We start from the raw sequence: 26508 nt of genomic DNA, 5'->3' as shown, positions 1-26508 counted from the left end.
ATCATGACTTTTCTCCGATGAAACCATGCTGGCTCTTTATAGTAATTTCTTCCTTTCCTAAATACTTATTATCATTCTAATAATCCATTCTAGAATTTGCTCAGAATCAGCTGAGAATCTTGCCTCACAGTCACTGAAAAAAAAAATTGAGGTCATTCACTGAGAACTCCTTCTTTCCTCCTCCCCATCTTCTATCATTCAGTTGCCTTCTGTACCTGAATCCTGTATCTCCTCTTTCACCCATCTCACATGAAGATGTGGCTCTTTTCCTTGCCAAGGCAGACCCCTCCATACCACCCCACCTTCACCAGGATATTGCCCCCACTATCGTACCCACTCTTTCACTTATCTTCAATTTCTTCCTGTCTACTGGCTGCTTCCCTACTACCTCTAAACTTACCTTTATCTCTCCCCATCTTCAAAAACCCTTCACTTGCTTTGGCCATCCCCATAAGCTATTATGATTCTATATCTCTTCTCCTTCTTTGGGTCACATTCCTCGAGAATGCCATCTACCATTTGTGCCTCCACTTCCTTTTCTCTTATTCTCTTAACTCTCTGTAGTCTGTGCTCCAACCGCATCATTCAACTGAAATTACTCTCATCAAAGTTAAAAGGCTAGGTGGTGCCGTGGATAGAGCACTAGACCCAGAGTCAGAAAGAGCTGAGTTCAAATCCAGCCTTAGACAATTAGTAGCTGTGTGACCTTTGGTAAGTCACCAAACTATCGTCTGCCCGAGTTTCCTCAAATGTAAAACACAGATAATCACAGGACCTGTCTCCAAGGGTTGTTATCAGGATCAAATTCGATAATATTTGCAAAGTCCTTAGCACAGTGTCTGGCACAGAGTAGGTGCTTAATGAATATTTTTTCCTTTCTTCCTCTTGATGGCCAAATCTAATGGCTTTTTATCAGTCTTCCCCCTTCCTGACCTCTCTCTACAGCCTTTGACACTATTGATCACTCTCTTCTTCTCTTCTCTCTAAGAGTGACATATGTGGGTTCTCCTCCTACCTCTAAAAGCTTCTCCTAGATCACCATATGAACCATGGAAGACCCCAGAGTTCTATCTAAGCCTTTTTCTCTTCTCCCTTTATCCTGTTTTACATAGTGATCTCATCAGGTCCTAAGGATTCGTTTATTATCTCTATACTAATGACTCTCAAATCTAGTTATCTAGACTAACCTTTCTCCAATTTCCAGACTTGCATCTCCAACTGCCTTTTGGACACGTCAAACTGAAAGCTGATTTTTTTTTTTAAAGGCAATTGGGGTTAAGTGATTTGCCCAGGTCACACAGCTAGTAAGTTACAAGTGTTTGGTTTGAGGCTGGATTTGAACTCAGGTCCTCCTGATTTCAGAGCTCGTGCTCTATCCACTGCACCACCTAGCTGCCTCTGGAAGCTGAAATTTTTAAACTCAAAATATCCAAAACTGAACTCATTATCTTTCCTCCCAAACCGCTCCCTCTCGGTAACTTCCCCATTACTATCAAGGGTACCACCAACTTCCCAGTCACTCAGGCTTGCAATCTACTCCTCTCTCGCTCCCTATATTAAATCTATTGCCAATCTTGACAGTTTTACCTTAGTAATATATCTCTTTCACAAACTCCCTTCTTGCCTCTGACACTGCCAGTAACCTGGTGTAGTCCCTTATCACTTCACACCTGGACTATCACAACAGCTTGCTAGTTAGCCTGCCTGTCTCAAGTCTCTCCCCGATACAATCCATTCTCCACTCAGCTGTCAAAAAGATCATCCTACAGCACAGGTCTGACCATATTCTACTCCCCCCACACAAAAATCTCTATTCTAACCGCTTCCTTCCTTTCCAGCTTTCTTACACCTTATTCCTCTCTCTCCTCCCCTGCCATGTACTCTACATTCCAGTGACACTGGCCTCCTTTGCTTTTCTTCATACAAAACACCCTTTCTCCCAACTCTAGGCATTTTCACTGGCTGTCCCCCAAGCCTGGAATGCTCTCCCTCCTCATCTCTACCTCTTGGCTTCCCTTGACTCCTTCAAGTCCCAGACAAAATCCCAATCTTCTATAAGAAGTCTTTCCCAATCCTTCTTAATGTGCCTTCCCTCTGCTGACTAGCTCTAATTAATCCTATATACATCATGTGTACATAGGTGTTTCCATACTGTCTCCCCCCACCCCGCCATTAGATTGTGAGCTCCTTGAATGTAGACTCTGTGTTTTGCCTTTCTTTATATCCCCCAGCACTTAGCACAGTGCCTAGCCCATAGTAGGTGCTTAATAAATGCTTGCCAACTAACCAAATCAAAGTCACACTCACTGACCTATAGTTTACAGACTACGTTCTCTTCCTTTCTTAGGAAAATTGGGGCATGGTCTTTCAAATATCACTGACAGTGGCTCATTTCTTTCAGTACCCAAAGATGTAGTTCAACTGAGCCAAGCAAGTTGAATTTGTAGAAGACAATGAAGTGCATTCTTACTCTCTCCTTACTTATCTTTGAGTTTCAACTCACTTAATCATTTTTGTTCTGTCATTTCCAATGCAAAGGTCATTCTCCTTGGCAGACAGAAGCAAAATAAGAATGCGGTAGCTCTGCCTTCTCTCTGTTGTCATCATCCCATCCACACCAAGCGGCAGTCTTATCCCTTCTTTGATCTTCCTTTTTCCTCCAACATAGCTTTAAAAAAAAAAACAAACCCTTTTTGTTAACCTTAGTTTCCCTCGCAGACTCATCTAATTCTTCGCTTTAGCAGTCCTAGCCCTATGTTTACAGGACCATGCCATCTATGCTTTTATATTCTCCCTCTGTTACCTGACCTTGCCTCATCTTCCGTACTTTTTTTCCCTAAGATTAGGTTTTCTTATCTCACCCCCAGGCTGGAAGTACAGTAGCCACTCATGGTTCCGATCCTAATGCTAATCAGTGTTCAAGCTTGTAAGAGTCTACCTTTTTACAACTGGGCCAGCTAGCCTCTCCTTAGGCTACCTCATATTTCTTCTGCTTCTTGGCCTTCAGTACGCAACAATAGGCAATACTTAAACTGAACCCCTCTGGTTTTCACCAGGGGCAATATACTGGTACTAGACTTAGTGCTGACACCCATTTGGCTTCAGCCCTACTGCAGCTCAGAACTCCTGAACTCAGAGGATCCACCAGCCTCAATCTTGCCAGCAGTAGAGATTAAAGACATGTGCCACCATGCCTGGACTGCAGACAACTTTTAAAAATCTAAGTTGATTGATGGGCATGCACATCATTCAAACTCTTCCTCTTTAAGTCTTCAGAATTTCATTCTTGGGACTTTCCCAAGAATTTTCCCATCTTTCATATCCTATAAAATTTTAGTACACAGTATCCTACTTATCCTTTCTCCAAAGCCTCTTTAAATCTACTTTCACAAAATCTAAGGTGCATGTTAGACTATTTCTGATATGCCTTTCCTTCTCTATCACAAATTCTAGAAGAGAATGGACACTTACTCCTAAGGTTCCCATAATTTTCAACCCAACAACCAGTTCCTCCCTGTTAGCAGGAATCAGATCAAGTATAGCATTTCCCCTGATTGGTTCCTTTTGAAGGATGAAAATATCATTAAGGCAAGTCAAGAAGTTCTTAGTTGCTCTGATTCTGGCACAGAAAGCCCCAGTAGATGTCTGGATAATTGAAATCTCCCATTACTATCATATGATGTCCTTTGTGCCAGTCTTGTGTCTGTTTTCCATGAACTCTTTCTTTTCAAGTGCTCTATAGTACATTCTGAAAACAAATCACTTCTATTTTTGCCTCTATTGATTTTTATCCTAATGTTCTCCACCATGCTCTCCTTTCTCTGCTTCATATGATTTTGCCTTTATATGATTATGCCTTCTTAACATACAATGCTGTTTACCCCTTCTGACCATCCCTGCCACCTAACCCGTTATTTCTGAATGACATGTTCTCATCCACAGCTATATTCCAGTTGTGAGTTTCTTCCTATCAAGTCCCAGTGACACTCAGGAAGACAAATTTGCCTTCTTGGGCTAGAACTTCTACTTCCTCTTCTTACTCGCCTAAAACCAGGGCATTTGTGTATAATGTATGGAGCCATGGTTTTTATTATTTAATCTTTCCTTGGATTTTGTTTCCTGCAAACCTCTAAATATCCCAACTGCTCTCCTTCTTCCTTATTTGTAGCTACTCTCTATGATATCTAGCTTGGTGGAGATACACAGGCGGTTTCTCCTTTCATCACTTTTTTTTAAAGCTCTTTAAAAAAGATACTGGCAAAAACAAAAAATTAATACTGGCCTTCTTTGTTTGATGTATTTTATCTTTTTTTTTTAAGCCATGGTCCAAGTATTTCAAATTCCATTCTCAGGTACCACATAAATCAATTGCCTCTCTCCTGCTTCTTGGCCTTAAGTAGGCAACAGTGAGAAAGACTTACATTGACCCTATGGTCTTCATCTTTGAATACCGAGCCAACCTGATTCACTTCCTTTTCTCATTCTTAACAAAGTCACAACATACTTCCTCAATCCTCTTGAAGCAGGCTCCTTTCATCTCCATGTAGCTCACCAAAAAGTTGTCCTCCGGGTTCTGCCTTATCTTCTCCTCCAGTCTTGCCCTTTTACTTCTACTACATTCAGGCCCTTATCTCTTCTCATCTAGACTACTATAATAGCCTCCTAACTGATCTTCCAACCTGCAGTCTAATCCAACTCCAAACCATCCTCCACTTTGCCCCTAAATAACCTTTCTGGTGAATCATCTTGATCCTATTTTTCCTCCATTCAAAAACCTTCAGTGACTCTCCATTACCCATAAACTCCTTGCAGTCAAGGCCTTCTACAATCTGACTCTAACCTCCACTTGCAGCCTTATTTCATGCTACTTCCTTTTATACATGCCTTGTCTAGAGAAACTGTACAGTAGTACATCCCTAGTTCACATCCTGCCTTCTCCTGTCTCCATGGCTTTGCTAACACTACGTCTCATACCTGGAAAAAAAAAAAAAACCTTTCCCAGATATCCATCTATTAAATGCACCCTCCCCTCCTTCCAAGATTCAGCTCAGATGCCATCTCTTCCATGAAGACTTCTCTGATCTCCCTATCTCACATTATTCTGGCTGAAAGTTATTTCTGAATCATCAAATTTTTCATGTTACTCTGCTTGTTTCTCCTTTGCCTTTATTTACCTTGGATCAAACTTATTTGTGTACAGCTCAATCCTTTCTATTAATCCCCTCCTGTAATCTCCAGGAGGGCAGGATTGTTGTCATTTTTCATCTTTGTCTCTCCAGTTCCTAGCACAGTGCACATAGTAAGCACTTAATAAATGTTTGCTGAATGGCAGGAGGGCTGGAGTTCTCTGTAAGAGTGCACACAATTTTATATCCTATTATCCTTTAGTAGGGGCCACAGGGAAGAACTCCTAGTGCAACAGAGTAAAAACATTTCAGATGCATTTCACTGAGTCAAAACCAAAACAAACTAGAAGAACAATACTACACGTCGATAAGAACAATCTCATTCTGGGCGTTAGTACCCAGAATGACTCTATGTGGTATACTAATCAAAACTAAGGTTCTTCAATTTGAAGGTGATTAATCCAGAAACTTGTAGAAATCAATTAAACAGAGTAAATAGTAAACACTATCAACACAGGGAAGAAAAAAAAATTAATCAACTAGGCGACATCATTATTTCCATCAAAGAAGATTTTACTGCCAACTTCTACTATTACATAAGTGATGGGGGGCTGAGAGGGAAGAGAGTGTCATGCTGAGAGGCAAAGATCTGGAAAAAAAAATTTAAGAGAAAATAACCATAGTGGGAACCTCTCTGTTTTAAATATGCACAAAATGTTGATATAAGCACTCCTGAGGGAGGAATGAACAAACTTCTAGCTACATAACATTTTGTATTTTTGGACCTTTTTAAGAACTTAAAACAAATTTTACCACTACTGCTGAATTAATCTTTATGACCTTAATGCTGCCTTTTTATGGAGAGAGAAACTAAGATACAAGGAGATAAAATTCTCAAATTCACAAAGCAAAAGAAGCGAGACTAGGCTCTAAAGTCGGGTTTTCCTCCTCCTTCTACCTACTGAAATATCCTTCTTGTGTCCACATAGAAGGAATAGATCTGAGGTGTCTCTTGACTAAATCTTAAAAGAAAGAGAATGGATTTATGACTTCATTAGAATGAAATTTAAAAGACCCAACTGAAAACATTGAATAAATGAAGGAATAATAACTAACCTGATGGAGGCAATCCTGAATTTCAAATACTAAATTTATAAAATATCCTATAAATACAAGTGGCCAGTTGCACAGTGCCTCTCCCTCTCAAGTATCTTGAGTTGATATGATCACTTGTCACACTGGAAACTGTATAGCTCATTTCTCCCCCTTCAGGAAAATTATATGTACTCTGCACTTTGCTCTCTTCCATTTTCATTGCTCACAAGTCAGTTAACTCCATCTCAAGCAATCTCTTCCTCACACAAAGAAATTCATCTTCTTTAACATCATTAATCCCTCTCTCACAACTCTTGCCCAGGAAAAAGTTCTCTCCTCTTTTACCCTCTTTTTTTTCTGTGACTTAAGATGTATGACCACCCCCCCCAAAAAAAAACCAAGCAAATTTTAATAATTGTGGCTAATGAGCATAAAAATGGTGCCAGTTGAATGCCTGTGACTTATCATGAGGCATATAACTACATACCTATAACCATGTAATAGCCAAAGTCAATGAGTTTTCTTAGTCCCCCATCCACTTCGACCTTTTTGAAGCATATGATACTACCAATCATCCTTACATTTTTAACAATCCTCCCTCCTCTGATTTTCCTACCAATTCTTCTTGGTCTTTCATCATCTTTCTCCCACCCACCAAGTTTACCTCCCCTCCAATTCCCCTGCAGACTTTCTTTCTTGGCAATCTCTTCTACTCCTATAGTTTCAAATATTACCCTTACACACAGGACTCCCAGATCTATACACCCAGCCCCAAACTCTTATGAGCACCAGCTCTCTATTTCCAAATACCTATTGGCCATAAAATGAGTATCCCACTGGCAACTCAAACTCAAAACGTTCAAAATCTATATCATACTCTCCCAAAATGTGCCTCTCCCAAAAACTTGGCTGTTTCTATTTATAGCATCACTTTCCTCCCTGTCACAGACATAAAATCATAGTCAAATTAACTCTACCCTTAACCACATCCAGTGAGTTGCCAAATTCTGTCGATTCTACTTCCACAAGACAGCCTATATAAAATCCTACATTTCCACTCACACTATCACCACCTTAGTTCAGGCCCTTAAAAATCACATTAGCTTTGTATTTAAGGGCCCTCAGCCAGCCACCTGGCAACCTAACCCTAGCACCAGTAGTATTTCATTTTTAACCTTTACTGCATGTCCTGTATTGTACATTGCACAGTTACATACAGCTTTGGTCCATGCGTATCTATTTCATATCACATTCTTGTTCCCTGATATCATCCTAGTCTCCCACCTTCACACACTCGTGCAGGCTGTAACACACGGCCTCCTCCTCTCTACCTGCTGAAATCCTCATCAAGGCATAGCTCTGGCACTACTTCTTCCATGAAGCCCTTCCTGACTTCCCTAGCTGAAAATGATCACTTTCTCTCTAAATGTTATTAAAACATCTTATATGACTCTCTCATTTGCCCTAATTCCAGTTAAATTGTGGGACAAAAAGGCATCAGCTCTAACAAAAAGCCCTCACTAGCACTCTCTTCCATTCTAAAGGTATATACAGGCAGCAGAAACGCATGAGGAGACCCTAGACTTCTGGGCAAAAATAGTATGGTAGTTGAACTATGTCTTTTGGAAGAGGGGAGAATCAGAGAGCCGGGTGAGACCTGTATGGCAGAGTAGCGCAACTCCAGGGAGTCCATGTGGTTATCTCTGTGTGTGAGTGTTTGTGTTCCTTGGATCTACGTCAACACAGCTATATCTGTGTCCTTGTTGACAATTTCTGAGACCATTCCCTATTCTTTTAGGTGCATCAGGGACTGCAGATCTCTTGTCACCCCACTGTGTATATGCTGAATTCTCCCTATTAAATTGTAAAGGTCCTTGAGGGCAGTGATTGAGCTGATTTTTTTGTATCCTTAGCACCCTGTGCAGTACCTAACACAAAGCAGATATTTAGCGCTTCCTAAAATTTCTTTCATAATTTTCAAGAGAAAGTCACGTCATTCTTTTCTAAACTTTCTTTTCCTTGAATACAAGCAATTCAGAGAATTTTAAAAAAAAAAAACCTTCTTAGAGCTAGAAAATCTCTTAGAAAAAAATGTGGTGGTTTTTATCTTTTAGGGCAGGGACTATTTTTCATTTTGTCTCCAGCACCTAGCAAATACCTTGTAGAAGGTTAACAAATGTTTGTTGGATAAATGAATGCATCTGATCCAGCTACCTCATTTTACAGCTGATTTAATGAATGAATGAGTGAAAAAGCATTTATTAAGTACCTACTATGTGCAAAGTACTAACAATTGGGCATTAAAATAGAATGCAGAGACACTCTCTAATCCCAAAGCACTCACAATCCAATAGGGAAGGCAACATATAAGAGGATTCTGCCTTTGTGGTTTATCCTTTGTTTTTCTGAAGAGGACAATGACATCATAGGGTGATGTCAACTTGCTTGTGAATTAGATTTAAATGAGGCAGAGTTGCACAGAGTCCTCAGCTTCATTCTTTCTTCCAGAGTCATCAAAATCCAAATGAAAGACAAAAGTCAGGACAAATGGCAACAGCTGGGGATGCAGTGGATGATCTTACAATCTTCAAGGTCAGACCAAGCTCTAAGTGCTCCACAGCGTCTGCTTCAGTTGGCTTCATGACCGTTGGAACAATTGTTCTCATCTGCCCATTCTACCAGGAAGTGTCTTCACATGCTTGGGACAGACATTCCCCTAAATCATTAGCAGATCTAAAGCCAGTCAGTTACCCTCAACCTGATTTAGCTCATCTGTCAAGACAGTTTTACCAGGGTGTGGCTGCTGCACATGCTACAGTTCTTGTACACACATGTAAGAGTTGGATGGCAGGTGGACATCAAAGGTGGATAAGGAGCCCTGAAAAGTGGCTGGCTTGGCAAACTCTCAAGCTTGAGGTGCTAGTCCTCCTGAATACCCTCCTTGAACACCCCATACACCTCTGAGGATTCAGCTGCAAGTTGTACAGAAAGGTCCTGTGGTCCTAAGGGTACAACAGCAAAGCATCTTCTTTAGTGGTATTTGCACTGATAAAACCATATGTTTTTGATGCAGAACCATTTGACAGTGCCAAGGACTCTGGCCTCAAGACCTTTCTTTTCCAGGTTTTCATGAGCTGTGGCTGCTAAGGAGGCAGGAAATGAAGTACCTGATTTTTGCTGGAGATTGGTCAGAAATTGGAGGTAATTCATCGTAAAAATGGGAAAGGGACCCACACATAGAAAAATATTTAAAGCAGCTCTTTTTGTGATGGCCAAGAATCAGAAATTGAGGTGACGCCCATCAATTCGGGAATAGCTGAACAAGTTGTGGTATATGAATATAATGGAATACTATTGTGCTATAAGAAATGATGAGCAGGAGGTCTTCAGAAAGACCTGGAAAGACTTATATGAACTGATGCTGAGTGAGGTGAACAGAACCAGAACATTGTACACAGTAACAGCCACATTGTGTGATGACTAACTTCGATAGAATTGGCTCTTCTCAGCAATGCAAGGATCTAAGACAACTCCAAGACTCATGATGTAAAATGCTATTCACAGCCAGAGAAAGAACTATGGAATCTGAATGTAGATCAATGCATACTATTTGCTCTTTTTTGTTGTTGTTGCTGTTTTGTTTTATTTCTTCTTTCTCGTGGCTCTTCCCGTTGGTTCTAATTCTTCTTTACAACATGACTAATGTGAAAATATGTTTAATATGAATATATATGTAGAGCCTATATCAGACTGAATGCCATCTTGTGGAAGAGGAAGGGGAAGGAGGGGGAGAAAATTTAAAACTCAAAAGCTTACGGAAGTGAATGTTGAAAATTAATTTAAAAAAGGGAAAAAAAAGAAATTGGAGGTAGTGGGTAAGATGGTGGCGGTGGTTTGACTTTCCTGGCATGTGTTGCTTCCTGACTCTCCCTTAGAATACCTTGCTGCTTTGGGTAGCCTGGCTTGCCTGCTCCACTGGGGCAGTTCTAGGGATGGCTGTCCCTTTTTCCACAAAGGTTACTTTCCTGGATGATGGTTTCAGGAGCTGGGCTGGAAATAGGGCCAGGAGTGTGTATTCCTGAGACCCTTGGGCTTACCTGCCCTTTGGTGACAGCTGGTCAACAGTTTGTGGTGATGGTGAAGATGTCTGACCCCTTTGTCCAAACAGCACCCCATCCTTCTGTGAATGATAGCCGCAGGTCCAGGACTGGAAGCAGGTTAAGTGGTCTGGGAGGCATTATTATTGTGAGAGTTCTTGAGTAAGGTGAGGTCATGGTTAAGAAAGTGGCTGGGGTTAGACCCTGACTGCTTCTTGTTTCTCTCTCAAGATGCCTTACTGCTTCAGTTAGGCAAAAATGCCTTCCTCATTTCTCAAACCTTCCACCCTTGCTCTATGCCATTCCTTTTTTCCCCCTAGGACCTTGTTCTAGCAACCTCTCTTCTCATTTCATCTTCAGTGTCTCCTTCTATTGGCTTCTTAACATTTGCCTAAAAATATGCTTAAGACACTCTTATCCTAAAAAGACAAACAGAAACAAAAACAAAAACAAACTTCCTGACTCAGCTACTCCTTCAAGATGTCATTCTCTCTCTTCTTTTCCACTGTCAAATTCCTGGAGAAAGTAGTCTATACTTACTGCTTCCATTCCCTTACTATTCACTTGCTCATCAAAAACCTGAAATTTAGCTTTTTTTTCCTCACCACCTTACTGAAACCACTTTCTCCAAGGACAGCAATGAATCTTCAATTTTCATATTCAATGACCTCTTTTCAATACTCATTCCTGTTCTTGCTGCAGTATCAGAGACTGTTGATCTTCTACTTAATAATCTCATTACCTCATAGCTTCCCTGATGTTGGCCATTAATGGCTTTTTTCCTACCTTTCTGGTTGTACCCTCTCAACCAATTCTTCCTCATTTCTCGTCAATAAACTGGACCTCCCTCTACATTCTTCTATCTTCTCCTCTTTTCCCAATCTACTCTCTCTCCCTGGCATCACTCTCCATGACCTCATTATCACAAGTGACTTCCAAATCTATAACTATAGCACTGTTGTCTCCCCTGAGCTCCACAGACAGCTCCACCTATATATAATACCAAGCATGACAAACTCAGCATATTCAAAATTAAACTAATATTCTACCCCAAACTATTCCTCCCAACCTCCCTTTCTGTGGATGAAACTAACTGCTCCATCTCCTATGCTCCTATCTTTTACCCTTTCCTCTTTCTCACTTCCCACATCCAGTCAGTTCCTTAGATTATCAATTCTTCCTCCACAATATCTCTTGAAAGCATACCCTCCCTTCCACTTACACCAGTTCAGGCCATTACATCCTGCCTAGATTATTTTAACAATTTCTCTGCCTCCAGTCTATTCTTTTTCTAATTCTTCTTTCACACCCTTGTCAAAGAAATTTTCCTAATCCAGAGATATGACCATGTCATTTTCCTTTTCAAAAAACCTCTTTTGCTCCCTACTTCTTATGGGATAAAATACAAAGTCTTCAGCTTGGCACTCAAACCTTCTGCAGTCTGGCTCCAAACTTTCCAGCTACTTAGCACATGTCACTTCCCTTCACACAGAATCATGAGAGGCAGTGTGCCATAGAAAATAGAGAACTGGCCTTGAAGCCGGTAAGATTTGAGTTTAAATACCACCTCTGACATACACTGGCTATGTGACCCTGGACAATTCACTTAACTTCTGGAGTCTTTAGACAATTCTAAGACTAAAAATTACAGAGATGGTGCTAACCTGTGTCAGCAGATTAGAGTACTCATCACATTCTGTCCTCTTGTATTTTAATATATTTGCATACATCATTCCCCGTGGCTGAAACGGCCACCCTTCACATCTCTAACCTGATGAAATTAGACTTCAACCATCCCTGTTTAAAGTCTCATATTTCTCTGTTTAACTTTTCATACACTTTTATAAAAGACCATTTTTACATTCTAACTTTTATTTTAATTATCTGAAAGCAGGTCTATTCCTCTGCTAGGCTTTAAAGTTCTTAAGGGCCAAGTGCCAAAGCACAATGCCCTTTACACAGCAAATATTCAGCAAATGGTTAAAACTAAATATATAAGATGTGAATTACATTTAAATCACTGAAATAAAAATTGAATTTAATCAACTTTTCCACCAAGAAAATTATCTTTTTTGATCAAACCTTAAAACATTGCTCACAAGTGAAAAATAGCTTTTCATTTTTAGGAAATACTAAAATTCTAAAACATTACCAACATTTTTTTTCAAAAATTAATTTTTATAACTACATTTTAAAAACTGGATAATTTATTTTATCTACTAAATTTATTTAAACCAGATACTTATGAAGTCACTGGGAGATGAACTATCAATAGTAGTTCAACAAAGTTTACTATTGAAATTAGGTGCTCTTTTAGACACCGTATCACAGATTTAGAACTAGAAAAGACTTTAGGTATTGTACAATCCATTTTAGAGATGAGGAAACTGAGTCTTAGGTTGTGACTTGCCCCAAGTCCTACAGAGAGTAAGAGGTAGAGTCAAGACTTGAACCCAGATTTTCTCACTCTAGATCCTGCCCTTTTCCATTATACCACATTGCCTCCCTAATTACATGACACTCCCCGTGGCTTACATTGTCCTTAATATTTCTAAATAACCTACAAACCTCTGGAAGCCCAATGATATTGGCCCCCAAATAAAATTCACGGTTTATTTGGACCTATTTATTACAAAGATTGTATCAGTTTTGTCTAAAATGAACAGGACTCAACCCTTTTTGTGTCACGTCTTATATGTTTCCCTTTGGCAGTGAAGCCTATGGACCTCTTCTCAGAATGATGTTTTTAATTGCATATAATATATAATATTACAATGAAAACCAATTATATCAATATACAGTTCACATACCCCAGATTAAAAAGCCCTATTAGAAGCTGTCATTCCTATTTTGTGATATCTTTATTCATATATATACATACACATATTATAAATGTATATAACCTGTGGTAGTTTTCTCAAGTTTTTCTACCAAAAAGTGTAAATTAGATTTAGTTAGGCTTTTTGACAACAAAAAATTAAGCCTGGCTTAAGTAGTTTTAATCTAACTTGTTAAAAGGCATTAGCATTCCATGAGGAAATAAAAACATTTTGTTTTTAACTGACAAGTGTGTATATATGTATATCAATAAAGATATATCCACACTTTCACATACCTATAGGCACATACAAAAATAAGGTCATATCCAGTTATACAAGCACAAAGGAGCAGAGAGGTAGAGCTCAGTAAGAGGCTATAGGCCTTAGTAGATGAAATAGCACTGAATGCATCAGCAGGGAGAAGGCAGGCACCTAGTAATACTTCAAGGCAGGTAGTGGTACAGTGTATACCGTACTGGCCTCAGAGTCAGGAAGACCTCAATTCAAGTCCAGCTTCAAGCACTTACTAGCTGTGTGAAGGTCATTTAAACTCCTGTTTGCCTCATTTTCCTCAACTGTAAAGTGGGGATAATAAAAGCTTCTACATCCCAAGGTGTGTGAGGATCAAATGAGATAATATTTGTCTTAAAAAATTCTTCTTACTCCCTAATATACAAAAAGACATGAAAGAAATTGTACCTGTAACAGTCACACCACAATATCTCAACTAGCTAGTTTGACTCCCTGTAACCTATGTTAGCTTATGAATAAGAGTATTCCAACTGCTTACTGAGCTATTCTAGCAAACTGTAAAAATAAGTCAGTCTCATCCAGTTATACAACATATGTATATAGTAATCATATTAAACAAGGTCAGAGGAGAGGGAAAGGAACTGAGGTTAATGAAGCAACCACAGGATGCTAGTTATATTATTAACAGGAAGTGAAATCAAGTCATCACTGCACCAGTTTCTCCAGTGTCCTGTTTATTTTTGCTTTACTGGTCTGAAAGCTCATGTTTTTATGTATTACGTTGGTATCTCTGTGTGCGTGTCTTAAAAGAAAAGGTCAGTCATCCCTGCTATAGTTATTCCAAAGAGGCTTTAGAAAAGCACTGGGCAGATACAATGTTATAAATATTAAGAGAGAAAATGCTAGGTCTGGGAATCATGGAAGCTCCTCTAGTTCACATGAACAGTAAAATTATAAATAAAAAGTCGACATTGGAAAATCAGTCTCCCAAAGCATTCACTTAATAACTAAATACTCCTCCTATGGTGTTGGTTTCCTTCCTGTGCTTAACAACTGATCTCCACTGAACTTTGACAACATGAACCAAAAGCTTCCTAACAGAAAGGTTTTGAAACACTGGAACTGAGGATGTTTGTGGGCTCTTTTCCTAGAATATTCAGAAGGAGAATAAGTTAGGTGGTGTCTTCTTCGGATGTAGAACTCTAGAGATCATTTTCAATTTTACTGTCTTTCTTTTCTATACATTTTCCTTATTGTTAAAGGGGGAAAAAATGAACTAAGCAAGCCCTATGTTAATCATTAGCCTGTAGCTCCAGCTGGTAGTTACAAGCCTTGTAAAGTCATATCTTAGGGGAATATAGTGCATACATACGTGCATACACACACACATACTTCATGTGAAATTTTCTAATTCATTTTGACACAATTTTTTAAAAAAAGTCTTTACAAATCAATTGGTATGATGGCATAGTTAGCTTCCCAAGTCTCTAACCTCATTATCCCAGATGTTCTAATACTGCAGTAACAATCACCTTCAAGTATCATTTTAATCCTGCCAGTCTCCTTTAAAAACACAAAAACAAAAAACAAATTCCTCTTGATTTACGTGAAAATTCTAGACCATTCTACCAACAAATTAAAGTGATTTAAGTATTCTTATCTCCTAACTACCAAGTAAATCTACTTATTACACACACACACATACACATTTTTTATGGCTTTCCCTCACCTTCATGTCAGAGCAGGAGAATTAGGCTCCCTACTCCTATTATTTCTACTTCTATACACATTAACAACCCATTTTTTGAGCATCATCAGGAACAAAACATTCCACATAAATGAATTTTCCTGATATCTGAAGTTTAATCCTTTAGGCATTTAGTTTGGTATTGTTTTTTTAAACAGCTGCTTGTTTTAGTTAATGAAAATTTTTCTAACATGTGTTAAACAATTTATTCCCTCAGTAAAGAATATAATGGACACAACATATTTAACATGACTATGGGTCATCATTATGATTATCAACAACTATACCAAGCTGTACAGAGGCATAGAATGGATCTGGATCCTAAGACTTGTCCCTAGAACTTACTTTCTCAAAAAAAAAGTTCTTGATTCCAGTTTGCCTTTGGGAGTTTTGCCCCCTCTCAAAAAGGTAAAAAGAATGTGCTTCTGTATGACCTCCAGAGCAGTAAAACATGACTGTTTTTCTATAAATCAAAAGTCTGAAGCAGATTTTTTCCAAGTAGTTTTCTCACCCTCATTTTTGAGTGAGATGATTTTCTATTTATTCATTATTTCTATTTATAGTTTCTTCTAACTTGTCAGTAACATTCAAAACATGAATTGTTCAGAATATTATTTGTTCAGAATATTATTTCTACATCATTAACACAATGCACCCCTTATCAGCTTCAATTCATTCTTCTTGGCATTTTCATTAAGTTTGTGGATGGGATACAAAGGAGTATCCTGGAGTATTTCAATAATCTGTTTTGGTATTTTAGGAAGAATTTACTCATAAGCCCACAAATTAGAGGATGATACATCTGCAAACAGGCCACAATTTTTCCAAGCCCAGTGTTTGAATGCATTTAGAAATTGCATTTATAATATAATAATGCTAAAAACTATGTGTGGTACTTTATGATATATCAATTTCCTCATGAAATCTCTTCTCTAATAACCATTCATATTCTGATAATCAGTCATAAATTAACAAGGTAACAATGGAAATCGGGAAGGTAGTAAAAATGTTACCAACCACTAACTTCCTCAGGATGAGCTCTATGATTGACTAGAAATGAAATAGCTTTACACTCCTCCAACACATCTGCGGTTGGGAATAGATTCTTCTCTAAGAGAAGATAGCGCTATTTCAGAAAAAAAGATTTTCCATCAATATATTAGCTCACATTTTGTAAATAACAGGTAAATGTGAGACACTTTTAACACTCTAGAATGATTAAATGTTCAGATCCCAAAGGGTTTTGTTTTGTGGGAACCTGAAGCATTAATACTGGCAAGAATAGTCAAGCTGTCTTTATCCCATTTAAATGTGGCAACACTTGATTTAGTAGTCCTTGCAAGGGTAGAGTTCAGCAAGTGTCATCCATAGATCCACTTCATCTGCATTGTAAAACTATTCAAAGGATAGATTACGTTCAGAAATATTATCTTTAAAAGTCACACACCTCTGTGCAGCCTCATTCTTTACTATTTTTTTCTTCCACCAGTTCGGCCTAGGTTTCTATTGCCCTGCCTTCAGTAACTGACTTATTCTCATTTTCCTGTTCTGTGCAATAATCTTTAAGGTTTCTTCCAGTTCTAAGTCTTGTGGTTCTAAGATCTTAGTTGGAAATACAAAAGCCACCAATCAAAAGATCCATAAGACTCCTATACACATTTACTATAAACATCTTTTGCCTCTTCAGCTAGCATTGGGCGCAAACTAGGAAACCCTATGATCTTTTATTCAGAACATTTATCTATAACTAATTTTCCCATATACATAGAACCATTCATCAATTTTAGCTGACTTCAAATCTGCAAAACATTTTACCAACTGTCCTTTCTGAGGCTTGATTTTTTAAAATATTAATGAACTCTTTACTAATCTATCACATTTTCCTATGCTCACCTTTTCAAGTCATATACAGATCTTCCAACATTAACAAAACTTTCTTCTTGCTTCTGACCTCTACCTTTTGGAATCCTTATGATTTCTATAGTACATTTAGCTTTGTTACATTCCTTCTTTATACGCTATGATACAAACCACTGTAACCTACTATATCACAGCATAGCTTGCCCATTGTCCTATGGCAAATATGGACTATATACCAGCTGGTAGCACCCAGTGCAGCACTACCAAAATACAGTGATGCCCTCTGAGGCCCCCTAAGTTTATGGGGCTGTTTGGTTATAATTCTTGGGGTCAAAGGTTTTCCCCATTGATTTTCCTCACCACTGCCACTGTCTATTCAACACCATCATCACTTTTTCTAATCTAGAAGGATGAACTAGGTGAGTTCCAAGGTCCCTTCCAACCTTCTCGATCAGAAATAGTAATGATGGAATTGAGTAGCAGGCAGTAACAGTGGCAAGAAAAGTCCTATGTTAAAAAACAGTGTGGTGTAGGAAAAAAGATTTCTAGATTTAGAGTCAAATGAGATATTTTGAGTCCCAGGTCCTTTCCTTACCAGATACATAACTATGGGCAAATGGTTTCAACTCTCTTGGGTCTCAGTTTCCTCATTTATAAAATTCTTAGGTACTGTTTCAAAGGATTATTGTGAAAATGAAATAAATAAATGTCGCATTTTGTAAACCTTAAAGCACTACATAAATGTCAGTTGTTATTTATTGTAATCTCCACCACTGCTTCTACAGTTTGTCACCCTTGTATTTTCTTTTCACTTTTCTTTTTCCTTCTCTGTTAGCTCTCGCGCCTTTTTTCAGTGTTACTTCCCTATGGTTCTCAGGTTTTACACCAACGAGGCTTGAATTTACAGTCATCATCAGTTAGTTCAGATTTCTTCTCCTTCTGATAAGGAAACCAACCAAATCATGTACAATTTTCAGTTACTCAGCTATTTTTAATCCCACTTAAAGCTTACACATTTTTTAAATGTTTCTTTATTAAGCACTTTTCCAGAAGATTGGGGATATAGGAAATAAAACCTCCAGATAAGTGAAGCACTATTATTCTTACATATTACACCTTTCCAACGTCTGCCCCATTATATTATGATTCAGAATCATGAAAAGCTTCGTGGTGTGGTGAAAAGGGCACTAACTTTGGATCCAGAAAACCTGGAGTCCAGTCCTGGCTGTCATACTTCCTAGCTGGGTAACCTGAGGCAAGTCACTTAACTTCTCTTGAATTCAGTTTCCTCATCTGTAAAAGGTGAATAATCTTTGTACTACCTACCTCATGAGTTGTTGTAAAGAAAAGTGCTTTGTAAACATTAAAGTGAATAAATCATAGAAATTATTATTATTCAATAACCTCAGGAAAATACACACAAGGAGACATTCCTTGGGCCTGTTCTATATAACAGTTGTATTGATGACTGAGATGATGCTATCAGGATAATACTGATCAGATTTACTGATTGTACTACATTAATAACATTCCTAATACTTGGAAAGGTAGAATTAAAATTCAAAATGACCAACAGGGTCAAGTACAAAGTAGCTCACTTAAGGAGAATAAGTCAATAAAACAACTACAAAATGAGGGAGTTATAAGTAAGGGGAAAAAGGCTCAGGGTCATAATCACCACAAACTGAACATGAGTCAGCAATGAAGGGCTACTGCTCCAAAAAAGGCTAATAATATTTTTGAGAGCTATTAAGAAGAGTATGATATGCAAGTGTTGGGAAGTAATTCTTCCCATGCAAGCTGTACTGCAAAGACTATTATCCAGGAACTGTTGCAGTTTGGGCTACTACCATTTCAAATGGATATGGAGAAACTGGAGAAAGTATTCAGAAAATAGTGAGTGATGATTAAAAGGCTAGAAAATAGATTTTGTGAGAAAAGGCTGAGGGAAATGCTAAAAGGCCCATAAAGTTTTAAAAGAAAGAATTAAACTATAGGAAATGGATTTGAAACATAGCAGGTGCTATTTCAGGTAGATCTAGGAACTTCTTGCCTATTTAATATAATACTGGAATGGATGATCAAGAGTATCTAGAGAGTCTCCATTCCTGAAGATCTTCAAAAAAAGATAACACTGATTTGTCACAGTCCATCCATCCATTCATAAAAACTGTTTGCTAATTGAATTGTACCTGCCTAATGGTCTCAGAGGACTAGGTATCTACTAAGGTCCTTTTCTAGTCATAAACTTCTATGCTATTTAGGCATAGGGACTGAGTTTTCTCTTTCCTTTGTAAACACTGTCAGTGCTCTGCATAGCGTAGATAGATATCCAATTAATATTAGTGGATGGCTTTAAATTATACCATTGAAAACAGCAGAAGATTACCTGAAGCTTATAGTCAGTCAGGCAGCATGGGCTATGGACAGTGTGACTTCTTCTACACTAGTTATATAGTATTCATCTGTGAACATATTGAACCTGGCCTATAATGTTCATGTACTGAAAACAAGATTAAGATTCTCACTGGCAATACTACACTGGGTCACATTCAAGATTTATCCAGCCCAAAGTGATCTAACAGAAACACCAGGGACATGTTATGGAAAGACTGGCTGTTCTTGACATAAACATCAAAGGTTTGGGATAGATAACAAAACACCAGCAACCTGATCAAGGTAAAGTTGCACTAGTTATATAATCCAGGTGGGAATGTCCTCCTCTCCCTCTTTTTTACTCATTCTTCAAAGCCCAACCTCATCCATGAAGCATTTCTCAACTAGTACTAATATTACCTTCAAACCTCAAAAAGAACTTTCTTCAGCATTCTTCAATGGACTTAACTATATGCATGGGCCTTGGTGTCTTACCTCCCTTACTCTGCTGGGAGCTTAAATTTGTTATCTCCAGCAAATTGTTTTATGTATGCTAGACACAATACATTTTTGTTGAATTCATAGGTAACTTAGGTAGCACTGGATTTGGGAGACCTGGATTTAAATCATAGCTCTGATACTTTGCAACATTAGATAAGTCACTTAACTAAGCTGAGTTTCAGTCTCCTCATCTGCAACATGGGGACAATGATACTTGCAATATCTATGGTGGGAAAAATGTTTTGCAAACCTTAAATAATTACACAAAAGTGTAGTACTACTTCCAACTCAAAGATTCTATGATTCTAGTTTTCCTTTGTATAAAAATAGCTTTCCTATGCCCTAGGTTAAATTTTTTAAGAAAAATTTTGGTCTAGACCTGCGATTTCATCAGTAAAGGAAATTCCCTTTACCAATTCAGACTGGCACTTAAAGTCTTTTAGAGTTTCTGGGACCCCAGAGGAATTACATGGTCATTCTGCCTGCCAATTATGTGTTCGGAGCCAGATCCTCCTGACCCCAAGGCCAGCTCTCTAGCCTTTATGCCAAAGTGTAGAGAGAGGTGTTAAGTTCTTGATCTTCAAGGTGGAATCGCCTATGAGGACAAGGCTGGTACCACAACGGAGAAGACTGCTAGATGACAAACTCCATGAGGAAAGGTACCATCTCATAACTTCTCCAGAACCTAGCACTTCTTTGCACCAAAGAGGCATTTAATAAATGGTTGATTTATGAATAAATGAATGAATGATAGCTCCAGACCTATTCAAGAATTCAGAAACAATCTGCTGGCTTTAATGTTTATTCTGCTCTGGTAACCAATAAGTTACATGCTGAAATTTCATTGTAAAGCTATGCCGCCACCACAGGCAAGGTTTATATTAACATAAGAAAAATAATTTTTAAAATCTATATATTAGTCTAAAAAAGCTAATACTGTATGTATATGACCTTCTTTACCATCATTTCTTCTTATGTTCCATACTAAACAAGCTTCTTAAGCAAAGAGAAAGCAGTATAGGTAAGCAGACCTGTGTCCAAATCCCCTCTTAGGCATTTAACAGCTATTGGGCCCTAGGCTAGTCATAACCTTTCTAAGCCTCAGTTTGCTCATCTGTAAAATGGAAGTAACAACAGCACCTATATTATAAGGGTATTGTATCAAATGAAATAATGTATTATTTTTGTTACGGGAGCAAAGATAAAAAAAAAAACCAGCAATATACCATTAAAGGGTATCAGAAGCAACAAGTATAGCACCAAATCTTAGTTCTATAGGAAAGTTTAGGTTTAAGGTATAATCAACCTGATTCTCTAGACCAAGGATTGGGAACCTGTGGCCTTGAGGCCACATGTGGCCGTCTAGGTCCTTGGGTGAGACCTTTTGACTGAGTCCAAGTTTTACAGAACAAATCCTTTTATTAAGGGGATTTGTCCTGTGAAGTTTGGATTCAGTCAAAGGATCACACTTGAGGACCTAGAGGGACACAAGTGGCCTCGAGACTGAAGGTTCCCCACCCCTGCTCTAGACTGTGGTTCAAGGAGAAAATGTGTCTAAACTTAAACAGGGATATCCTTCAAGGATCGGTGCTGAAAAAGATGGCACAATGATGACTTGGGTCACTATTTATAGGTCCTATTGCCATGTTTAAGAGAAAAGCCTTGCACAAACAACATGCCTACAGGTACTTTCCCAAGAGAAGCAGGTTTCAGCTGTGGGGAGACTTTAACCTAAGGAAAAATTTCCTTACAACTTGAGCTGTCTAAAAATGAAATAGGCTGCCTAAGGGAGTAGTGATGTCCCTGGAGGACATCAGAAACCACTTAAAGGGGATGTGATGGCCAGGTTTCGTGCTCTGAGGAGCTGAAGACTAGATGACCTCTGAGGGATTCCAATTTTAAGGTCCTATGATGAGAGAGAAAGAGAGAGAGAGAGAAAAAGGAAGAGAGAGAGAGAGAGAGAGAGAGAGAGAGAGAGAGAGAGAGAGAGAGAGAGAGAGAAAGAAAGAAAGAAAGAAAGAAAGAAAGAAAGAAAGAAGATAAAAGAAAGAAAGGAAAGAAAGAAAGAAAGGAAAGAGAAAGTTGCCAGGGAAGCTGAAAAGTTAAGTGACTTGTCCACAGTCACACACCTAGCATTTGCTAGAAGCAGGAGAGGACTTAGACCCAGGTCCTTCTGACTCAAAGCCTGGCTATTTATTATGCCATTCCTACTCTGATGTGTTCAATGCTACTCTTAAGGTGCAAAACAAAAAACAAAAAAAAAAAACTTGTTGAAGCCAGCTGCTACGGGAGAATGATTCTCTGAATAATACTGATCAGCATAAGCTCAGTTTCAATAAGAGAACCTGGAAAGGTAATACAAAAAAAGGTATTTGTCTTTTATGTGAGTGCAATTTTGCACATTCCAAAGATATAAGTGGAGAATCAGGATGATTCACAACTTAAATATTATTACTGATTTCAAAATACTTGGGAGTTTTTATTTTGTGGAGTACAGAACAGTTTTAGAACAAAAATGAAATTAGTTTCTGATAGTTTCACTGCCCAAGGAGAATGAAATGAAAGAGAAAGTGCTGAGAAGGAAAACATTTTTAAACCTGCATATTTTTAATATGTTCTAAGGAATTAATAGAAGAAAAGTAATTAAAACATAGAAAAATTATCCTCTCAGTTCCCTTTAATGCAAGACGGATCTAAAACTTTTTCTTGAGACTTCTTCAAATTTAATATGTTTCCGCATCTCCTTTTTTGAAGTTTTGTTCAGAGACTTCCCTTCACATAAGTCTGTGCTTTCAAGAAAGTCACATTTAAAGTCCACTAAATCCTAATTAATTTGAAATTTGGACCTCAGCAATTCAGAACTCATGATAATTTAGACCTGGGCTCTACTGATGTTTACCCAACTAGAAGTACATCTAAATATTTTTCAAAAGGTTGGCTAAGTGTGTAAATAAAATAGAGGGGAGGAGGTGGAATAAGGAGAAAGAGTATGAAAGAAATTTAAGAACATAATCTGCTTTCAAATATTTTAACTATTTCATCAGCAATAATTCACAAAACAGTTCTATTTATAGGCTAGTCTTAGCTATCTTTAAAGTAAATCCAATAAGACCTCTACTTGGAACACTTTCTTAGCCATTATTAGCTCCTACTATTGAAGATAACTGAAAGTAATATAATTTCATTTCTTTCTAAACATGCTACAACTCACACTTTTCACTAATTCAAATTGGCCTTCCTTCCCACTGTTTCCAAACCAAGGAAGCTTCACTGTAATTTAAAAAATGAAAAGACCAACCAATAAAAGGTATAGTCACTGATGAATTCCTGCTTGAAAAGCCTATGTATGCCAAGTCACTGTTTCTCAGAATACTATGTTCAGACTCAATGTCTAATGTGATCCAAGCACATTAGGAATCACTTTTCAAAAAAAATTTTTTTTAATCCTGTTTAAGACACATATGTAAGTAATATTTTTATTTTAATAAATTTATTTATTTTTAGTTTTCAACATTCACTTCCATAAGATTTTGAGTTCCAAATTTTCTCCCCATCTCTCCCCTCCTTCCCACCCCAAGAAGGTATGTAAATTGATACAGGCTCAACATATACATTCATATTAAACCTATTTTCACATTAGCCACGTTGTAAAGAAGAATTAGAACCAATGGGAGAAACCACGAAAAAGAGTAATATTTTCTTATGAAGGAATAATAATCAGGTTTACTGACTCCAATCGACATATCCAGGAGAAAAAGGAGGCTACAATCCATTTTTGGAGACCTGGAAGCATTAAGCCAGAAGTAAACATAAGCACTATTGATACATAATCCCTGACTATAGTAGACATCTGTCCCCGTTAAAGAATCATTGCATAATCCAGCACTACTGACAGTCTCTTTCACAAAGACCAAGCCCTGGACTTTCTAGCAGAATGATCTCGAACTAGGACAAACTAGTAGAGGAGTACAGGAAGAAAGAGATTTGAATGGAAGTTAAATAGTCACTCTAATAATACAGGAAGAAACTTGCTGTAGAAAAAAAAAATGCATTGAATTACTTTAGCAATGAAGGATGAGCATAGATATGGTTTATAGGAAACAGAGTTGAAACAACAAAAGATGACATGTCAGGACTTAAGGCAAGTAGGTACACTGGGACAGTAAAGAAATTCTCTCCCACCCATCTTTCCCTCCAAACTAAAATTGTTAGGCTCACCTTGAGATTCATTAAAGGCAATATCGGAGGGATGCTTAGTCAGGAGCAAATGGCCAATGAACATAAATATGACTACATCATGAGAACAGCTGAGAGACACAGGTTGGTTCACAAATACCTTGGCAAAAATGAGGAAGCCAGCTTTTCACTGTACTTAAAATAGTTTTTCCACTTCCCGAGCGCCTTATTTTGTCACAAAAATTATTTTTTTAGTGAAAGGTTGGCAAAACATATCCTAATATACATACACAGTCTGTTTTTTACAATTTTAAATTCAATGACAAGTCCCTTCTCTAATGCTCACCCTGAGTGTCCAGCAGAGGGAGTCTCAAGGAGGTACTTAATAAAGAGAAAATTGTTTCATTTTAACACTCCAGACAATTCTAGCATTGACTGTGGCCCCTTTTCCATAAATACAGGTTAACAATAAATACTGTACATGGCATCTTCATAGATTGTCCACATATCCTCGTGGGATATTCAATTCTGTTTTACAGCATGATCAGAAATTTTGTTTTGTTTTTCAAAGGACTAAATGGACCTTGTGTTCTTCAGAATCAAAGAGGAAAGCCCCTGGAATAACATCTCTCTGTGTGTTGCCTTCTAAACAGCCCCTTTGTTTCTAAGAGAGTCTGAAAAAAAATATTTACAGTCCATAGGTTATTTACAGCCTTGTTATCCAGAGCCTGACTGGCAACTTTATTCCATCCAGAAACCTAGTTCATTTAGAGTCCTAGAACTAATAACAGATTTTCTTTTCAGATAAGTTTTTTTTTTAATCAGCCTCTCAGAGCAGAGATAAAAGTATTAATGCTTTCCCTGTTACCCTCACGATGACTATCCCCTGGATTTACATAAAGGATTAAAATTTCTTTTCTTGTCTTTCCTCTGGCTTGCATACCCCTTTAACCCCCTCATTTGCCACTATATCTTAAGAAAAAGAAGTACAGCAGGATGGATTTTTGCCAAATCTATATTGCTGTTGTTCCACAAGAATGTAATAAGAAAAAAAATATTAACACTATAAAATGGTTTAGAACCCAGCACAATTTTATTTAAATTAATTCTACACATATCTTAAAACACAGACACAAGTGGGGAAAAACTAAGTTGATTCTCCTCTGATTTCCGGCTGGAAGGTGAAAGAACTGACTGAAGATAAAGGGGGAAAAAAGAGAAAGAGAAGGAAAACAGAGATATATTTCTTCGTTTTACAATTTCCCCCATACCCTTTCTTTCCTCCTCAAAACAGTTAATCCGTGAATGACCCAGCGTTGGAGGAGGTGCACAACGCAGTTTTACCTAGACCTGATTAAGATATAGGTCTACACCAACCACCCCGCTCGAAAATGCTAACTACATTTTCTCTTACACACGCTAATGCAGGGAGATTCTGGTCTATTTCATTGTTCTGCCTGGAACTGAAACAGGACTTTTCCCACCTATCTCCCCCTTTCACCATCCAGCTCTGTAAGCACCCCCCACCTCCCCCCACCTAAAATGTGGAACTCAAGCAAGCAGGGAAAAAAGGGAGGGGGGGCATGGGACAGAAAGAGGTGACGAAGCCTAGCTGGGAACCGGAGGTGGGGGGACGGGTTAAGAGAAGAATAAACCAGTGAAAAGATCATTCTCAAGGAAATTTAGGGGGATGAGGGCCAAACCATATCACCTTTATTTATCAGAAATAATAAATAAAAACACAGCCATAAATCTCCTTTCCTTTGAAGCAGCACACCCCCCACCACCACCTTAGAAATAAAATCAGGTTGAATTTCAGGTCTTGGTCCATATCTAGGTTGGGATGGGGAGGGAGAAGGGGGGGGTGCGTTGGGGTTAGGGGTTGAAGAGCTATTAAAGGGACCGGAGGAGGTGAAGGGGCGTGTGTGTTGGGGGGAGCGGGGGCATGTAAAGCAGTTGAATGAGATGTGGAGGGGGCCGTGCGGGCAGATGGGGGGAGCGGGGGCAGATAAGGGGGCGCTAGGACGGATGAGGGGCGCGTGAGCAGATCAGGGGGCGCTCGGACAGATTGGGGCGCGAGCATATAAGGGGGCGCTAGGACAGATGGGGACGCGTAAGCAGATAAGGGGGGCGCTCGAACAGATGAGGAGCGTGAGCAGATCGGGGGGCAATCGGACAGACAGGGGTGCGTGAGCATGTCAGGGGGGCGCTGGGACAGATGGGGACCGTGAGCGGATCAGGGGGCGCTCGGACAGATGGGGAGCGTGACCAGATCAGGGGGGCTCTCGGACAGATAGAGGGCGCAGACTTATGGGGGGCTCGCGGACACGGAAGGGGGGAGCACAGACAGGACACGGTGGGGGAGGGGGCGTGATCCCAGGACGAGGATGGGGGAGCCGCGGAAGGAGAGAAGCGAGTCGGGGAACCGGTGGCCGGGGGGGGGGTGGAGAATGGTGAGG

The 26508-nt window shown here is 38.8% G+C and overlaps 1 protein-coding gene across 1 annotated transcript in view; it reads right to left on the bottom strand.

Moving 5' to 3' along the window:
- Window positions 1–26508, bottom strand: part of HIPK2 (homeodomain interacting protein kinase 2) — a 258216-nt gene that overhangs the window by 231454 nt on the left and 254 nt on the right. The window lies entirely within an intron of this gene.

Source organism: Phascolarctos cinereus, unplaced genomic scaffold (genome assembly GCF_003287225.1).
Source record: "Phascolarctos cinereus isolate Bilbo 61053 unplaced genomic scaffold, phaCin_HiC Scaffold_1;HRSCAF=81, whole genome shotgun sequence".
Lineage (NCBI taxonomy): Eukaryota > Metazoa > Chordata > Mammalia > Diprotodontia > Phascolarctidae > Phascolarctos > Phascolarctos cinereus.
This window is presented reverse-complemented; position numbering and strand designations above follow the sequence as displayed.